The sequence below is a fragment of the Lagenorhynchus albirostris genome, chromosome 16 (genome assembly GCF_949774975.1).
Source record: "Lagenorhynchus albirostris chromosome 16, mLagAlb1.1, whole genome shotgun sequence".
In the NCBI taxonomy this organism is placed as follows: Eukaryota; Metazoa; Chordata; class Mammalia; order Artiodactyla; family Delphinidae; genus Lagenorhynchus; species Lagenorhynchus albirostris.
The window spans coordinates 67,399,519-67,419,116 of NC_083110.1; positions in this window are offsets into that span (position 1 = coordinate 67,399,519).

The following is a 19,598-nucleotide window of genomic DNA, read 5'->3' on the forward strand; positions in this document are numbered from 1 at the left end:
AGAGCCTTGTCAATTATTTCTTCCCTGTTTCCCCCTCCTTCCGTACCGTCCTTGCATATGTAATGGTTTCATTAACCTCGAGACTTCTGCAGATGAGTTGAAAACCCAGCTTACATGGCCAATTAGTTGGCAGCGCGTTCAGTACAGAGTATGGAAGTACCTTTCTCTTCCCCTCAAATACTGCCTGACTTTTCGGCTGTATTTCACAAGTGTTAATGTAATGTTGCTGAAAGGAAATACGGCCAAGGCAGGAAACTCTTCCCCCCTCTCTGGGATGCAGCTGCTCGTTGGGTTTGGGTTGTTAATTCAAAACACTCCCAGGTGTCTATTTCATATTATCTCTTGTTTAGGATAAAATAAAATGAAACTGTCAAAACCTTTCTGTCTTGCTCGGTCCTTGGCTCAATAGCCCCACAAAGAGACCGGGGCAAGGAAGCAACTGCTCACACTTTGCCTTTCCTCGGTGAGACGTGCGGGCCTTCCGGGGGGAGGCCGCGACCTCACAAAGGTCTTGTTGGAGTCCTGCTTCGGACTCCCTTCCCGCCGCTGGGCCTTTGTTCCCGGCCTTCCTTGCCAGGAGGGCCATTTCCACTCCATTTCCAACTCTCTTGCAAAGCCTCCTGTCTGAAGCTTTCCCTGAGCACCCTGGTTTTCCAGTTTGAGCATGTAGTACATGCTCAATAAACGTTAGCTGTTATCAATATTTCTACTTCATGAAGCAAGTAGGTTGTTCGGTGCTCATGAAATAGTGAACAGAGTGAGAACTCTCAGGTGGCTTTGCCTATGATTTGCATATATCCCAGTATGCTATTTATAGCCACGCACTTGCGTTTTATATGGCGAAGCCTCCCTACCATGGGCGTTTATCTTCTCTGCTGTCTGCCCTTGGCTACTCTGCCCTCGTGCCAGAAGCAGGCACTGAGCTGAGGCTGGGGGTCCTTGCTCGAAGCCCCAGCGTTCTCCCCAGGAGAAGGGCGTGTGGCTTTTAGGAGCTAAGCTGTTAGCATGTTCACAGTGACTGCTTCTTTTTTTATCCAAAGTGACCTGTCATTTCTAGCAGCACAGGGAGAATGGCTCCTTTGGCTGACTTTCTTTTCACAACTGGAATCTTGGGGGCTAGGTTAGGTGGTACCAGGGACAGCAGGATTTCACTCCCTCTTAGTGAGAAATCGTCTCTTACTGAGTCCACAACAGTCTTGACTCCAGCCCCTGGTCTACTCGGGGCCTCTGATCACGGGGGTCCGCACATGTCCCCAGCACGGCCCTGGCAAACCTTGGTCTGCTATTGCTTGACAGGAAGGCGGTGGGCTCATTCTTCTTGCTTGGTGGCTTTCTGGAAAGGCCACCCCGAAAGAATCCTGTTTCCATGCTCCACATGAGCCCCTGGTTCTCTCTTTCTCTCTCTGAAGTCCCCAGCTTCCGTTCTGTGACACATTAAGCAAGGGGAGGGTGAGGCCGATGTGGTCACAGCCAGGCTCCATAAATGAGGGAGATTTCTGGAAGACGGGTTTCAATAGATGGCAGCCTGAACATGCTAAGTGAGATGCCCCTTTGTTACTGTTGTCATCTTCGAGGATCCTTAAAAGGATCGGTCCCTTCAGACCGATGTCTGTGCTGTTCCTTAAACTGCTCAGAGACACAGAGCGTCTGTGCTCTGGAGAAGGAAGCTTGGCGCCGTGTTTTGAGAGCACGTTTTGTGTTTTGAGCCACTTTTTCTGTAGCCTGGGGCCCGACTGATTTTAGGTTCAGCCTAACATCTTGGCCCGAGATCCCGCGGAGAGTTTGGAGGGACTTAAAGAAACAACAATTCAGACCCAAAGTCCTTGTTTTTACAGAATTGACCTTCCATCTGTTGACAATCAAATACTGAACCTATTAAGACTGGCGGTCCCCGAGCTGGGAGAAAGGAAGGAATTTCCCAGGTTCCCTGGAGACAAAGGACCTTTTGACTACACCTGGGGGTGAAGGGTGGCCAGCCCAGGTCACACTAAGCTGGGGATCACATGAACGGGAGAGCAGCTGGGGAGATGGGGGCCGGGGGTCCCCCTACCTGAATTCTGATTTGCCAGAGAAGGGGGAGAGAGGAGGAGAACATAACAGAGAGTGATTAGCCACGAGAGACTCCAGAATTCAGATGAGTGGCCCCTCGCCTCCCTGTGCCCCGAGCCCCTGCTTTTCCACGGTCCGTGTGCCGGCCTTCCGCTCTAGACCTTCAGCTCCTCGACAGCAGGGACTGTGTCTCCCTCTTCTTCGCACAATTGCATGACCTGGCCGGAAGCAGATATTTCTGGAATAGATGAGTGTAGAGCTCCACAAAGGGGGGCTGCTTAAAGTAGGGCTCAGCGCCTTTGCGTGAATTAGGAAGTCACCCCCTGAAGGCAGACTCTGCCCGATGGGCACATGGCTTCATGGGCGAAGCACCCCCTCTCTCCGCTGAGTGTGCTCGTACAAGGCACATTCTGAACAAGGACAACAGTGGCCACCCCTAGATTTAGGAACTGGGGCTGATGTCCCAGGCCCCAGCCTTTAAGGCACCCTGGTCTGTGCTGGGCTGGTGGGCGGTGGTCTCTTGGGGAAGCAGGACATGGCCAGGAGGCAACGTCCTCCCCCAGGTGGCAGTGCCCCCCACACCTTAAGGTCTGCGTGCAGGTTTGCTTGTCCAGCCTCCTCTTCTAGGGCTTCCCCTCTGTCCTGCCCCTTTACGCTGTCCTCTGAGGTCCCCATCGGGGCTCTCTATGATGTCTCTTTAGTTACAGAGCTCACAGTAGTCTTTTGGTTCACACAGACCTGGGTTGGAATTGTGGTTCACCCCTCACCCACCGTCAGCCCCTGGGAAGATGTTTTAATCTCACAGAAGCAAAGTTGCCTCGGCCACACAATGGGGATGGGGTGAGGTTCTGCAGCACAGGGTTAGACACAGAAGTCCTTTCTGAAATCTTGATTGGTCTGTACCAGAGGAGACGGTGGTCCCTGGAACCCACGGTGCGGGGTTCCCGCATGACCGTTTCTGTAGGTTCCATTTCTCAGGGTGGCCTTTATAGCAATCCTTTTGGAACAAAATCCCTAGTGTGCTTCCTGAGAACTTGAGTCATTTGCCCTCGACAGATCTCTCTGGTGGATGGGACAGGATGCTCCCCAAACTTGAGCAGGCTCCTGGAACCAGATGTGGCCACAGGAGTGGGAGTGGCTAGAGCCGGCTGGTCCTGTTGAGGTTGGGTCCCTGCCCATGGATCTTGGTCTACCCAGCCCAGTGATCTTTGTATTATGTTAGGAAGACTAGAGTTAGCTGATTTCATAAAAGGAAGTGAGTTGAAATTTACAGTGAAGCTATTGGCTCTACATGAAGGAAACCTTAACTCAGTCATGCTGAGCCCAATACGTCCTTAGGAAGCATGTAGTCCTTCCCCCTTTGCTTTGCAAATGAGAAAACAGGACCAGAGGGGTTAAGGAGCTTGTTCAAGGCCCCGTATACCTTCTGTTACATCTGAGGGTATCCCTTGACCGCGAGGTTATTTAAACTCTAAACTTGCCCAGCTGTGGGAGTGTGTTCTAGGAATTGTTGGAAATTCCATAGCAACCAGTGTCTGAGATTCCTGAGGAGCTGGCATGCAGGAGAGCCCTGCCCAGCCCAGCCTCTCTCTCGTGACCACATTTATCTCCCACTCTTCCCCCTGCTTCTAGACCATCTCCAGTCTTCACATACAAAGACACCACTTTCATTCTTCTTTCTAGGTGCTTGCTCAAGAGAGCACAGAGCTGGGACACTGGGCACAAAGGGACCCAGCGTTGACTGGAGGCCCACCGTGTCGTGGGCGTCACCCTGGACTCCTCATACACATAAGCGTTCTCATTTGCCTCCCGCAAGAACTTCAAGGTCGTTTGAGAATTGTAATGGATGGTTATTGAATGAATGATTGAATGGATGACTAACTGTTAATTATACTCCTTCCTCTTTAGTTACCTACACGTGGGCCCTATCCTTTGCATCACCCTGAAGAATCTTTGTTCTTTTGCCGCTGCTCTGTTTTCTTATCCCTATGGTGCCCATTCAGAATGACCCGTAACTGTGAGGGTCCACTGACAGAACTGCATTCATTTCCCTGTCAACTCAAAGGAAGTAAAAAACCCAAAGCTCAGAGTACAAAGAATAGATTTTGTGAATTTCTCAATCCAAGCCCACAACCCTAGCGTATAAACAGTAATCTGTATATTTATGTTCTTAGCTTTCCGGAGAGACTGTGGGACAGGGAATGTGCGATTCTTGTTCCTTCTTCATGGGAGTCACATTCTTGTCAAGCGTGCAAATGGAAAATGCTCCTCTACTCCAGTGACAAAGTAGAATAACATGCCGTGTCGGGGTGAGAATTTGTTTCTGTTTCTTTCTTGGCCGGCTCGTTGTGTGATTTCGCCCAGGCACTGAGTGACCCTTCCTGTTTCAGTTTATTCAGCTGTAAAATGGGGCTATACTATCTGCTTAGTTGGCTTCTAGGCTAGGGTCTTTAAAGGATTGGCCTGTTTCGGCGGACCTTGTACGGTGCCCTGGGAACGTGTGCAGGGGAGAAAGGTAAATTGACAAGCTTCAGTGCTCGTCTTCTCCGATGCCAACTTCATACCTGATCTTCCATTTCCTGACTCGGCTTCTCAGGGAGCACACTAGGGATTTCCTTCCACAAGGCTCCCCGAAGAGGCCCACCCCGAGACATGGATCTGCCATTTCTTCACTTGCAAAATGGAAATAAGAACAACCCCTAGCCTACTTCCCTTTGGCTGTAGAAAATGGAATGAGTTGGTAGATAGGGAAGTGCTTTGATAAGATGAAGTCTTACTCGGACCAAGTTAGTTAGAACGACAATCACGTCCGTCGCTCATTCTGCTCCAGTTTCTTTAGTTTGTAAGTCAGTTGAAAATGAAAGTTTTGTGGTTCTGTTTGTCTGGTTTATATTTCGTGATTTATTTCTCAGTTTGGCACGGGCAGACAGTTCAGGAGCATGCAACTATTTTAAACAAATCTTATCTCCCAAAGCCCTCGTCTCTGGCAGTTTGAAATGTTGGTCCAAGTTCACCTACAGCAAGAGCATTCAGTGACGTCAGAGGGAAGAGAACCTTTTCCTCAAGGTGGGCCTAGGGTACAAGAAGGAAAGGGAGACAAAGGAGAGGAGGAGGATAGTGCCAAGTATTGTAGCTTGTCCGTGGAGTCAGGCCAGGGATGAATGAATCATGACATGTTGGAGAAAAACAAACAAACAGACGAACCCCACACCAAACAAAGGGGCCTGTCTTTCATTTGACAGTCAATCAAATGGCAGAGAAACATTGGGCCTCCTTAGGCGAGAAAGCCAAATATTTCATCTGGTCAGGTCTGCAGCGAGTCAAGGGGAGGAGGCAGCGTAATGACCACGCTTGTCCGTGACCATTTGGCTTGTAGCGATTGGCAGAGCCTAGGACCGTGGGGAGAAAGAGCTCGGGGATGAGCGGGGAGCCACACGCACGGCCCCGTGCTCCGTGCAGTGTAAACAGCCGGGACATCTGGGCGCCTCATGTTCTTGCACCTTAGAGCGGGGGAGAGACGAGGCCTCTGAAAGATGAGCTAAGCCCGGGAAGTGAGTTGGAAGGAGCAGCAGATGATGAAAATGTTTAGGTAGTGCAGTGTCTCCTCCAGCAGGGGAAACAGGGCTGGACGGGCTGGAGATCTCCACAGACGTGAGGTTTGCATTCTTCCTAAGGCACGTGCTCTGGCTCCATTCACTCTCCGGTGATGGCGGGGTTGAGTGTCAGGGGTGGCAGTAACAGCACTAGCCACATGTGGGGAGTCTGTTGCTGCTTGGAGGAGCCATTTGACCAAGGCAGACAAAGTGAATGATGGTTATTGTTTCTGTCTGCTGAGCACACATGCTTTTTCCTCCTGTCTCTTTGATAACACAAACTGCCTCCTGTGCCACTGAGTCTGCAGCAGTCCTAATACGGCCTCTTCCTGGCCACATGATTGGTTAAGGAATTAGCATATGGCCCAAGCGTGGCCAATTGGAGTCCTTCCCTGAGACTGGTCTATGGATGCTGGGAGAAGGAAACTGGCCCTCCTTCTGGTGGGATAGCTGAGCTTTGACACTGTAGTTTTGGAGTCTTGGGAGTATCTTTCCTACTTCGTGGAGAAATCCTGTCCACTGAAGGAAAGAACTGATCAACGTACAGAGAGAAGCAGAGCTGAGAAATGGAGAAAGAGCCTAATGACATCATTTGAGACCCTGGATCCAATCATGATTGAGGCCAGATGCACCCTTACGTTTCCAGTTAAATGAGCCAAAACATTCATTTTGTTTGTGTAAAGCTAATTTGAGCTGGGTTTCTGTCACCTGAACCTGGATAGTCTGGAGGACAGTGTAGGGGTGGGGTCGGGGTAAAGGCAGAATTGGGCAAGTGAGAGATCAAGAGAAATAGGAAAGGAAGCAGAGGGGAGGAAACATGATCCGATGGCTCTCTTAGGGAGCTGGGAACCTGCTCTGGTTTTCTGAGGCTACGTGAAGCCTGGCTTCTGAGAAAGAACACTCACTGTAAAAGGCAGATCTGTTCTCGTTGGGGAATCAGCCCCATGGCTCCCGGAATGTGAGCGTCCACATATGTTCAGGCCACTCCAGGGCCAGCCAAAAGAGACCCATCAGTAATGTCATTAGATATGATGCTGAAGTTAAGCTTGGGAGTCAGACAGACTTTGATTTCTGACTTCAGTCCTCACTAGCAGAATGGCCTTGGGCTCTCTATCCTCAGTTTCTTTGCCTCTAAAATGGGGCTAATAATTATACCCATCTCCAAGAATTGTTGTAAGGGTCCCATCAGCCAACGTATGTGAAGAACTGTGTTCTACGACCAGCCCATGGGAAACACCCCGTAGTAATGGCTATTCAGTTTCTCATGAGCGGGCAATGGCGAAGTAGGTGGTAGGGCACCCGCACCATAGATGAAAACTGAGTGACTTAAAGTATGAAGGTGGTTTAGAATGTGGGAGAACCACATTAGTACACCACCAAGGTTTTCTTAAGTGACATACACTTCAACAAAAAGTTAAATTTTTTAAAAAAGGGAGTTAGAGAGTACATACTCAAAATAATTGAAAGCAGGAACACGAAGAGATATTTGTACACTTGTGTTCACAGCAGCATTATTCACAACAGCGAAAAGGTGGAACCATCCACAGAAGAACGGATAAACACAGTGTGTCTAGGCAGCCCTCCGTATCAACCAACTGAAGATCGAAAATATTCGGAAAAAAATTCCAGAAAGTTCCAAAAAGCGAAACTTGAATTTGCCACGTGCCTGCAACTACTTATATAGCATTTACATTGTATTTACAACTATTTACGTAACATTTACATTGTGTTGAGTGTTATAAGTAATCTAGAGATGATTTAAAGTATGCGGGAGGACGTGTATAGGTTATCTACAAACACTACGCGATTTTTATAAAAGACTTCAGCACCTTTGGATTTTGTATCTTTGCGGGTATTGGAACCAATCCCTCACAGATACTGAGGGCGACTGGATCGGTAGATAGGTGGGTAGATAGATAGATAGATAGAGATTATTAAAAAGGAAGGAAATGCGGACATATGCAGCAACGTGGATGAATCTTGAAGACACAATGCTAAGTGAAATCAGCCAGTCATAAAAGGACAAATACTGTCTGATTCCACTCATATGAGGTATTTAGAGTAATTAAATTCATAGAGACAGGAAGTAGGATGGTTGTTGCAGGGTCTTGGAGGAGGGGGAATTGGAGTGATGATTTAAGAGGTACAGAGTTTCAGTTTTGCAAGATGAAAAAAGTTCTGTGATGGTTGGTGGTGATGGTTACACAGCTATGTGAACGTACTTAATGCCACCGAACTGTAAAAAATGGTTAAAATGGTAAATTTTATGTTGTATTTATTTTACCACAGTTTACAAAAGAAAGAGTCGTGTCTAGTAAGAATGCATTTTCATTTTAGCCAAAGTATCAATATATAAATTTTGTATATGTGTGTTGATCGAAGGAAAAAGGAAGGATGACGACTACATACCAAATGGTTTACAGTGCTTCTTTCTCTGTGGGGTTCAGTGGGACAGGAGGGGTCGGGTTACTTTAGGCACTGTAGTACAATCTAAATTATTACAATGATCAAATGTTATCCTCGCCATTTCAATGGGTAATATTAAATTGTAACCATTTGCATTATACTTGTACACTTTGAAAGTACCTTTGTGGAATATATCAATATAATGGCGCAGCCATTTTAGAGAACAGTTTGGCAGTCCCTCAAAGGATTAAACATAGAGTTACCATATAATCCAGCAGTTTTACTCCTAGTTACATAGTGGAAACACATAACCACTCAAAAACTTGTGCATGAATGTTCATAGCAGCATGATTCATAATAGCCTCAAAGTGGAAACGATCCAAATGTCCCTCAACAGATGAATGGATAAACCAGTGATACATCCACAGAATGGAATATCATTCAGCAATAAGAAAGGATGAAGTGCAGATACGTGCTACAGTGTGGATGAAACTTGCAAACATTACACTAAATGGAAGAAGCCTGACACCAAAGACCACATGTTGTAGGATTCCATTTTTATGAAATGTCCAGAATTGATAAATCTATAGTTATTGAACATAGATTAGGACTGGAAGTGACAGATAAGGGGTGTGGGCTCTTAAAAATTCCAGTAATAAAAATGTCCAAAAGTTGACTCAGGTGTTGGGTGCAGAGCTCTGTCAATATCCTAATAAGCCATTGAGTTGTTCACTTTAAAAGGGCGAACTGTATGGTATGTGAATTATCTCTCAATGAAGCTATTATACAAGAAAACAAAACAGAAAACAAAGTCTCTTTGTAAGTCATACAATTAGTTATTTACACTAAGTTTGGGAGGAAGATATTACATGAAGAAACAGACCTGGAAAGCTAACTTAGATCTCTCGAGGAGGAGAGGAATTACCAAAGTCCGGCTGGGCTTACTTTTTTTGTAATCCCCACCAATAAAATGTTCCACAAAAGACAAGATCAAAAGGACACGAAAGAAAGCAACCCAGATGTTCCTCAACTAAGGAATACACCAACAAACTATGATCTGTCCACACAGTGGAATACTACTCAGCAATCAAAAGAAACAACCCGCTGGTAGGTACAACCTGGATGAATCTCAAATGCATTACGTTCAGTGAAAGAAGCCATACTCAGAAGGCTACGCGCCATGTGATTTCACTTATATGACATTCTGGAAGAGGCAAAACCATAGAGACGGAAAACAGACCAGGGGCTTGATTTTCAAAGGCTCTCAGGGGGACTTTCTGCAATGATGAAAACGTTCTATATCTTGATAATTATAATGACTACCTAGTGGTATGCATTTATTAAAACTCACAGAACTGTACACTAAAAATGGTTGAGTTTTACCGTGTGTAAATTGTAACTTAAAAAATGGGGTGGGGGGAAAGGACATGAAGAATGCATTTGGATATTCGGGTGGGTGGACAGGCACTGAGAAGAGGTATCTGGCCAAGGAACGGGGGCTGTCACCATCCAGTGACCCTCGTATGACCCATAGACCACCTTGGGCTTCCCTGTCCTTTGAAGATCCAGGGCTGCAAATCCTCAAAACCTGTGAGGTGATGTCTGCTCCCTCACCTCCAGCATCTGCACACATGTGGTCTTTTTGCCCCACATCCACCTGCAATGGTCTCTTCACTGGTTTGACCCAAATCCACCCGCACCAGGCATCCAGGGCTTGGCTGACTTCACGGCAGATGAGGAGAAAGCCTGGGACCGTGCCATCCAGCTGCCATCTTTGTCTACGTCCTCTTCTATTTCTGCCCCATTCCCTCCACCTGCTTTGCTCCTGGGAGCTCTGTATTCTTTCCTCTTTGTTATAAAGAGCAGTTGGGCTCTTCCCAGCTCCTTTCCATAGAAGCTCTCCAAGCTCAGGTCCTCAGCAGAACCAGGGACTTCTTTTCATTAAGAATCTCTTTGGAATTACAAATAGCAACTGTTTCCCCTATTAGCCCTGATATTTGGGACCCAGATAGCAGCTGGGATGGGCATGGCCCTTGCAGTTCTGAGCTCTAGTCCGCGCAAAAGCATGCAGAAAGGACACAGCCCTCGTTCCGGCCTCTGCCTGCTGCTGGGGCTGCTTCCACAGACATGGCGCTATCGGTCCGTGTACCTCCATGTACGCAGCCTCAATTATTGTCACTTCCCAATGTACTGAAAGGAAGGTCCCAACACAGGCTCTGTGACACTCCAGTGTTCTCCTACCTTGAAAAGGCTGCCTTTAAAATTCATTACAGGGCTTCCGTGGTGGCGCGGTGGTTGAGAGTCCACCTGCCGATGCAGGGGATGCGGGTTCGTGCCCCGGTCCGGGAAGATCCCAAGTGCCGCGGAGCGGTTGGGCCCGTGAGCCATGGCCGCTGAGCCTGCGCGTCCGGAGCCTGTGCTCCGCAACGGGAGAGGCCACAACAGCGAGAGGCCCGCGTACTGCAAAAAAACAAAAACAAACAAACAAAAAATTCATTACAGCAGTTTGTACTTGGTATTTCCTCTTGTCCATGCTTTCCTTTATGCTCACCCCCCAACCCCCGACTTCCTCCCTTTGTTGTCTCTGTCAGAAAACAGGCCCTGATTGTTTCAGGCCCAGCCTTCAGCCAGAGCCGCTCCAGCCAGGGCCCATTACTGGGCTAATTAACAGCCGCGCTGCAGATTTCCAAGGTCCTCCCCGGGGAGGGCTGGCCTGCTCCCCATAGAGGCTGCTCTCTCTGGCCTGCTCTGTGGGTGATGCCACAGCCCCGCAAGCCTGGGCCTTCTTCCCGCTCCGCGCCCTTTCCCCTTGTCTCTCGGTGAGCATGAAACAATTTCCTCTTTTCACGGGGCGTCGATGGCAGGCAGATTAATGAACGTGAGCCCAGCCCAGAGGCCAGCCTGCCAAAAATGTTCGCAGTGCATTCAGCGGTCCCCATGCTGGGCTGCACGAGGGACATTCCCGGGAAACCAAAGACACGGGGCCGTGCAGTCAAGTCCCTGGCAGCGGCTGCAGCTCTGATCTGACCCGGAGTTCCACTGCGGAAACGATCTTCCACCTTCTGCGCCTCCTTCACCCCCGTCCAACCGCCCTCCCACACCCCCTGCAGGCATCCTACCCGCCTCCAGCAGCCAGCTCTGAGGCTCTCTGATGCTTTGAGAAATAAAGAACCAGCCGCAGCCAGTGGCCCATGCCATAAACACCGAGGGGCTAGCGGGGTCCCTATAAGACTCAGGCATGGGGCGGTGACAGACGGGAGCTCTCCTTAGCAGCGCGCCGTCGGGCCCACCAATGCCACGTGCTCTGTGATAAAGCCACAGATCCTGGGCAGAGCTAGCTGGGGGTTTGGAGGAGGCTGTCTCTTTTCTTCCCTTCAGAGGAGTTCTTAACAAACTGGTGTGTAGGGCTCACTCCTCAAAATGGGAAACAGATGGAGCTAGCTAGTGTGGGCCTCAGGAATATTTGCTTTGGAAACACCCAGCACGACGAGTCTATGAAAAAACTTCTCTGCAGCTGGGGTCCCGCAGTGCCCAGCCAGGTGTCCAGGGAGCCATTTTCTCCCTTAAGGGGAGCTGCCAGCTCGGGGGGTTCCCTGGATGGCTTTGCAACCCTGACCATGGTATCAGCAGCAGAACCTGATCCTGTGAGCCATACTTCTCGATGCAGTGGAATTGCTCCTCCCCATTTTTGGGGTAAACTCCTCTCCCCCAAGGTTGATTTCTATGCCGAGCTCTCATGAGTCGGCTATCTCACTGGCAGGATTCCCAGCTTCTTGGGATGGGTGCTTTTCTGTGTAGACACCTGTGGCTGAGTTGTCCAGCTTAGATGGTCAGCTCCAGGGGGACAGTTAGCTGAGGCCCAGCATAGCCATAGCTGGGTGTTTACAAAAGGTAGTGGGATGGGTTTACTTCCAAAAGCATTTTGATCATGCAGTCATACATTTATGTTACACACACACGCACATACACAAGCACCCCAACATAAACACACACTTCACAGATTTCCATTATATCTTTGCCATATCGCTGTTCCTTAGCTAACATGTATTTTGACTTTTTAGAACCACATAACTGTTTTCAGTAGGAAAACAGCCAACCTCCCTCCCAATCAGATTGTCTTATTTAGTGCTTTTCATTTGGAATTCTTCTTTAATATCAATATTACCATACCTCCTCTATTTTTATTAGCATTTGATTAGTTTATCTTTTATCATTCTTTTCATTTTAAACCTCTTGTTGTCATTTTGTTTCTAGTTTGAATTGTGGGTAGCATCAAGCTAGATTTAAAAAATCTGAAAGTATTAGACTTCCCGTAAAATAATTTTATCCATTCACATTTATTGTGATCATGGATATGTTTAGGCTTTTTTTTCCTGACACTTTATTTTATGTTTTCTACTGGCTGTAAATTCTTGATGTTTGTTATTTTCTTTTTTAATATATTAAAATAGAATTTTTGAGTTTTGGTTCAACTTATTTTTTTCCCTAAAGTTTGGAAATTATGTATACTATTTCTTATCTTCTGGGGTAGGAATGACAGTGCACTGTGAGGCAGGAGATGGGGCTCTATTCTTAGCTTGGTCATGAACTCATTGTTTGACTTGGGTAAGTTACTTCTTTTTGAACTTCAGGTGCCTCCCCCATAATGAGACAGTTGGATGAAATGATTTCAAAGGCCTTATCCCTGCAGTGTTAACATGTAGGATTTGGTGGTCGATTGAGGTCTAGAGCTTCCTAGGTCTGTCCAGGGAATGTGCACCTTCAAAACGGGAGGGACCATTTCCACCGCCAGGCTTCAGTGAAGCATCTGGCTATCAGGTGAACTCAAAGTTGAACCTCGTTGGCACAGCTCATCTTTTCAGGGGAAAGTCAGGCTCAGCTCTTCCCGCTTCTGGGATGATCATGAGTGGGATGTTTCTAACTCAGCAGTGCCTGTGTAAAAAATCTCACTCTTGAGCATATTTTATTGTGTGATAGAAATAGTTATCGCCCGCCACTTACAATGTGCTCCCACGTATTTTCTTGCAGTTAGGTAGGTCATGGGACTCAGCCTTGCCAATGGACTGTGAGCCAACGTGATTTCACATTGTGAAAAGTGTTTTACTTTTAGGTCAAAGCATTTAAGAGCTAGTACCTGATCCCCTAGCTCCCTCTTCTCCTGCTGCAGTGACCAAGGAGACATACAGATGGTGCAGCCCCTCAGCCTAAGTCCCTGAGTGACTGTGTGAACCAGAGGTCTCCGCTGACCTCCTTTGGACACGTAGCATTAGCAAGATAGAAACTTATGTTAAGCCACCTGGATTTTCTTTTTAGCCACAGGTAACCTAGCCCACTGTAACTAATACAAAATATACTGAGGCCATTATTAAGCACATGCATTTTCTGTCTTTTCAACTTGGATATGAGGGTTTGAGGACAGAAGATGGCTAAACTATGAGACTCATTCCTCTTACCCTGGCACTGGTGGCTTAAGTTGCCAGAACCTAGTCACATGTACGTAAAGTCCCCCACCTTGGAAACCTCAGAATTGTTCAGAGCATTAGCCCAGGGCACTTCTCCTTTGGCTCTCCAGAATCTTCACTCAGCTTCTATCGCACATGGAGTCAAGTTCACAGTCCCTGATGTGGTCACTGTGCCCCGTGTGGCCTGGCCCTGCCTTCCACTCCAGATCATCGCTCACTGCTGTCTCCCACACTTGCTTTGCTCCACCACACTTGTCCTCTCTCGGTTCCTCACACATGCCTGCCTCAGGACATTTGCAAAAGCTGTTCCCTGTGCCTACAATGCTGGATCCACAAGCGTAACTCCTAAGCATCTTTCAGGTTTTAGCTTTCTTAGGGGATTTTTTTTTATGACCTCCCCAGGCTAGGTTATATGCTCCCACAGCATTCTCTGTTCCATGCCACCCTCATGGCATATCCCAGTTGTAATGAAATAATGAGTTGTGCAATCATTTGCTTAATGTCTGTCTCCCCGTTAGACTCTAAATTTTCAGGGTGCGGGGATGATGTTTATCCAGTGCCTAGGACGATTTCTGGCCCACAGAGGGCACAGAAGCATGAAGTATGACTAACGATGATGAATGAATGAATGGTCATTCTCAGCATCTGGAGCAATTATCCCCAGACTTTAGTGTACATCGGAATCACCCAATGGGCTTTAAAAAATATTTATTTTTAAATTGTGGTAAAATACACATCAAATAAAATTTGCCATCTTAACCGTATTTAAGTGTACAGTTCGGTGGCATTAAGTACTTTCACATTGTTGTACAAACATCACCACCATCCATCCACAGAACATTTTTCATCTTGCAAAACTGAAACTCCACAAACAGTAAGTCCCCATTTTCCCCTCCCCCAGCTCCTGGCCACCACCATTCTACTTTTTGTCACTATGAGTTTGCCTGCTCCTAAAGAGTTTTCTAAAACACAAATTTCTGGGCCTGACTCACAAAATTTCAGACCGGGGCCTGAGAATATGCATTTCTATCAAGTTCCCAGGTAATGCTGACTCTGCAGGCTCAGAGGCCACACTTTGGGAACATGGCACTGGAGGACCCCAAAGTTGATACCACCTCCTAAGTTGTGTCACATCTCCTGCAACCCCTGCACACATCAGGAGTTCAGAAAATGCTGGTGACAGATGGGTTGATTACACCCAACTGCCTGTGGAAGAAGTGAGTCCTTTTGGTTAAGGCAGAGGATCTCAACCCTGATCATTATATTCATCTGGGGAGATGTTTGCAAAATCACATATGCCTGAGTCCCACTGTAGACAAATGTACTAGAACTTCAGAGTGGGGGACCTGGGCATTAGTATTGGTTGACACTTCCCAGGTGATTCTCTCTGTGGAGCCGGAGTTGAGAACCACTGGGTTAAGGGGAAAAGCAGAGGGAGGAAGATCAGAAGAGGCATTTGGAAATCAAAAATACAAACACCTCCAGGGATGGGCACCCCTTGGTTTCTGCAGAAACACCTTTGTGACCTCAGCATAGAAATGATTCTTTGCCCAACTCCCTAGGGGGAGGAAAGACACACCTTCCGAGTGCACAACCCAGTTCTCTGGGGACCAGTAATGCTCTTCTCAGAGAACCAGAGTAACAGGAAGAGATTTCGACACAGGAGCTGACCTCTTCCTAGCCGCTTCCTCTTGAGCTATTATTTCTGGACATCGCCTCATATTTCCACGTGTGTACAAAGGTATCTTCAGGTGTACGCTGTAGCTTTCTATCTCTGCTCAAATTCACAGGCATCACCTTGGAGTTTTAAAAATGTATCTATTGATGTGAAGTAGGGAAACCCTTGATTAACATGTAGCCCACGGGGCCAAATGAAACCTGGGTAGGGCTTCATTCTGCAAAGGACTCTACTTACTAAGTCTTCCTACTCTGGACACTGAATGCTGGCAGCATTAGTGTGGTCCACAGACTGGTGTGAGCCAGGAACGGGTACCATTCTGCAATGAGATGGATACAAAATTTGAAACTAAATATTTAGAAATTTCTATGGCAACCCAACAATATGCAGTCCCAGTGTGTGATCAGCAGACTTTTCTTTGGTGAACAGGGGATTGACCAATTTAGGTCAATTGTTGACCTGCGTGGCGTGTTGCCCGTGGCTGAGCTGTGGACAAGTGCTGCGTGGTTGGGTCACATGTCAGTCTGCAATTAAACTCAGCTGATCTTTCCCATTTATGTATCGTAACCAGGATGCATGGTCTTTTGTTGTGAATTTCTTTGGCATTTCCTTAATGACTGTTGAAGTTGAGTTCCTTTGCTTATGTTTATTGGCCGTTGGTGTATCCATATTTTTTTAAGTGATTGTTCAAGTGTTTTGCCCATTTTTCTATTGGATTTTCAGTCTTTTGCTTATTGAAGAGTAGGAGTTACTTTAATATTCTGAATATAATTCTTTTGTTGGATGTATGTTGATGGAAAAAAAATTTTTTAAAGTTCCTTCACCCAGATAACTTGAGAAGCAAGACCATGAGGATTAACCCTGTGGTCCTATCCATGATAATGTATGGCAGATTTCTTTCCAAAGGTCAGAGAGAGGAGTTAGGAATTTATACTTGATATCTTCACTCAGGACTATTAAGGAATAAGATGCCCAATTCAAGCTAGTTCAAGCAAGAAAAGGAATATATCAACTGACAGAACTGTGATAGATTCATGTGTGGCTTGATCCAGATGTTCTCTATGTTGGCTTTATTTTCTGGCAGACTCTCTTTCTGTTGGAGAGAATGGATCCCAGAAACTCCAGACTTACATGATTCTTGTCTCAGTTTGAGAGATACCCTCTGTTTCCCAGTGTTTATATAAATTTCCCCAAAGGACTTTGATGGGCCATACTTGGGTTGTAAGCCTACCAAGGGACCAGTGTGAGTTCTAGACCACCCCATAGCAGAGGACACAAAATCCTGAGCCTGAGATCCCTACCAGAAAATGCATGGATTAAAAGAAGGTCAGTGGCCAAAGGGAAGGGATGCAGAGTGGACTCACAAGTAATAGGTGTCCACTACTTCAGCTAGGAGGGCAAAGAGTGGAAAGCTTTTGAGTGAGGCTTAGTGGTGTGTATGTGGTGGCAGAGGAAGAGGGAGGTGTAAAATGATTGTTGCTGTGCTGGAGAAAGTTGTATCTGACATTACTGCATGGTAGGGAGCAGCAACTGACTAGTGTCAAGGAGGGATATTAGGTGGCTATACTTTTAGATATATGATTCTCTCTTCATGGCTATCTAATTCATTTATTCATCCACTTATTCATGCAACAAATATCTGTTGAACACTAATTCTTTTGCCAAACTTTCCTACGTAATTATTACTGTAATACACGAGACAGATGTAATCCCTGACTTCATAGAGCTAATAGTTCAGTCATAAACTTCTCAAAAGTGTTCTTTTCTAAAAAAGATAATGCAGCCTTGTTCCTATGACAGGATACTGAGCAAAACAAGTGAGTTGGGCCATACTAAGAATTCAGAGATCAGCAGCTTTTATCATGAGTAATATTTTCCACCAGAGACTAAGGATGAGGTAATCCCTGCTCATAGGTATGGAATTTATCTCTGAGCTTCCTGGCAGCTAAGGCAAAAAGGAAAATCTGTTTAATGACCTCACTCTCATTGATGCCAATTCATTTTGGAAAGACAAACCTTTTCCTGGGTCCAAGTACTTGGAGGAATTTATTAAATAGACCCATATATAAAATATATTGAGTAACATCATAAAATCATTATCTCCTAACCTGACAAAATGACCAGGGGTCCCACACAAGTATTTCAGACAGCAGCATTTGGTGTCTACCTGCCTCAGATTTCTCCCCAGATCAGCTTCAAACAACATGGAATCAGAATGACACCACATTCCTGGGGAGGAAATGCTTTTAGGAAAGCCTTTTCTGACTTCTTCAAATAGAGGTTTGGTTTTTCTTTCTATTGTTTCTATGTCCTATTCTATATACCTTTGGCTCACCTTGCTTATCTGTATGACCCCAAGTTCTGATTATTTATTAACATACCTATTCTCCTTATCTTCCCTCCCCACTAGATTTCAGTTCTTAAGGCAGGTCCCGTACCTTTAAAAATTCTGTGTTCCTGGTATCTTTCACTGTGTCTGTGTTAGAGAGTGAGTGTAATGGGAATGGGAGGAAGGAATAAAGGAAGGAAGGAAGGAAGGAAGGGACGGAGGGAGGGAGGGAGTGGTGGGGAGGGAGTGAGGGAGGGAGGAAGAAGTGAGAGGGAAAAAGGAAGAGACAGGAGAAGGTGTCTCTTCAAGGATGGGAGAGAAGGGAAACCTATCAGAAAGGTCCCATATCGGGGCTGAAAGAGGCCAATTTGGTCTAATCAAGTGTAGGCAGTGAGTAATGCAAGGGAACTTGTGGGAAAGCCATTTAGGGATGTGTGAGGAGTCAATGAAAAGAATAAATGAAAAATTGCTTCATTTTAAGAAGACTTTAAGAACTTAGCATGTTCCAGAAAAAGGAAAAAAGACAATACCTAATGGAGATTTCCGTTAGTCAATTATGAGGAAGATGAGAAAGTCTATCCTATTTGTACCCACGACATCTTTCTATTGCTCCCAAGAGTTGTGGTGGCCCTGGGGGTCGCGGCTCAGGGCCAGGGAAGGCCAGGCCTGTGGGAGTGGCTGCGTCCGTCTTGTCACCAGGCTTGGACAGCGTGCTTTAGGGTGGAGGCGATGAGCACCGCGGCTTCACGTACAACCAGAGCCATCGTATGTCCCAGGCACGCTCTAATTTTGGTAGTCCCACCTTCCATCATGTCAAAGATATTAAAAGCACCCACGTTACAGCAACATTTATTTTTCGCTATAAAAAACTTCGAAGGATTTTTATGATTTTGCTTTGGAAACGATATGACTCCAAGTAACTCATTTATTTTGTAATTAGTCATGGTTTCTCAGGTTTCACAGCTAATTGTGCACAGCAAAGCAAGAAAACCTAACCTCAAATTGTATTCAAATGCTGTAAAACTTTAATGCATACTAAATTTAACACATAATGACATTCGTATACACTAATTAAGCATTTGCTTCTTTTTACTTTGCACTTCTCATTTAGCATTTTGGAACCAAAGATATTTCAAATCTCAAGCATCTTTGTGAGCCCTTGCAAAGAGTGCAGGCCATGGCCCAGTGCCTAGAATGCCCCATGGCCTCACATATGCAGGGCTGGACAAACATCTCTTCAGATGTCAGAGATCTGATGTGGAAAGAAGGGCACATTCCTTATGCTTTAAATTCAGGTCTCACTAATGCTTTCCTATCAGTTCAGGGCCTCATTAATAAGGAGTGGTAAGCTTTTCAGCCACTGTCTTGTTATAAAAGAGTTCCGCTGTGGGGACAGCAGACTTAGCATTATAGACCCGAGTTTGCATCCTGGCTGTGCTCCATGTAACTGTGTAGCATCAAAGAGTTATTCCAATTCTCAGGGACTTTGTTTCCTCATCTGTGGAATGGGGCCCATGCTATCAATCCATCATCATTCCTGGGGTTGAGTTTCAAATGAGATAATCTACAAGAACATTTTTTATTGAAAAACATCAGATATTATGACAGCTTAGGACGGTTGTTCTCATCCCCGCCTACACTTTAGAGTCACCCCAGGAGCTTTTAACAAGTACTAAAGCCTGGGTCCCACCCGAGACCAACTAAATCAGGACTGCTGGGGAATGAGAGCCGTGGTACTTTTATAAAGGCAACCCCTTCTGGTGATTCTAGAGCGCAGCTGATGTGGAGGACAGAGATGCCCAGAGAGGACGGCTGTGTCCACAGCTGGGAGCAGCGAGCAGGTCGGCGGCACCTTCCAAGTTTCAGTGGCAGCGGCAGCCGTGCCCTAACCAGGCTTGTTCTGTGGCATGACTCTGGCTTGTTCTGGTTGCCCAGCCTCTTGGCAGTTGGTTCTCTGAACTTGGCAGAGGCTCTTAGGGCTCACACATACACGTGCTGTCCTGGCACGCAGAGCCAGGCTTTGCTTCCCACGCTTGCAGTTATATGGGGCCCTGTGGGTGCATTTGGGCCGATGGATGGGA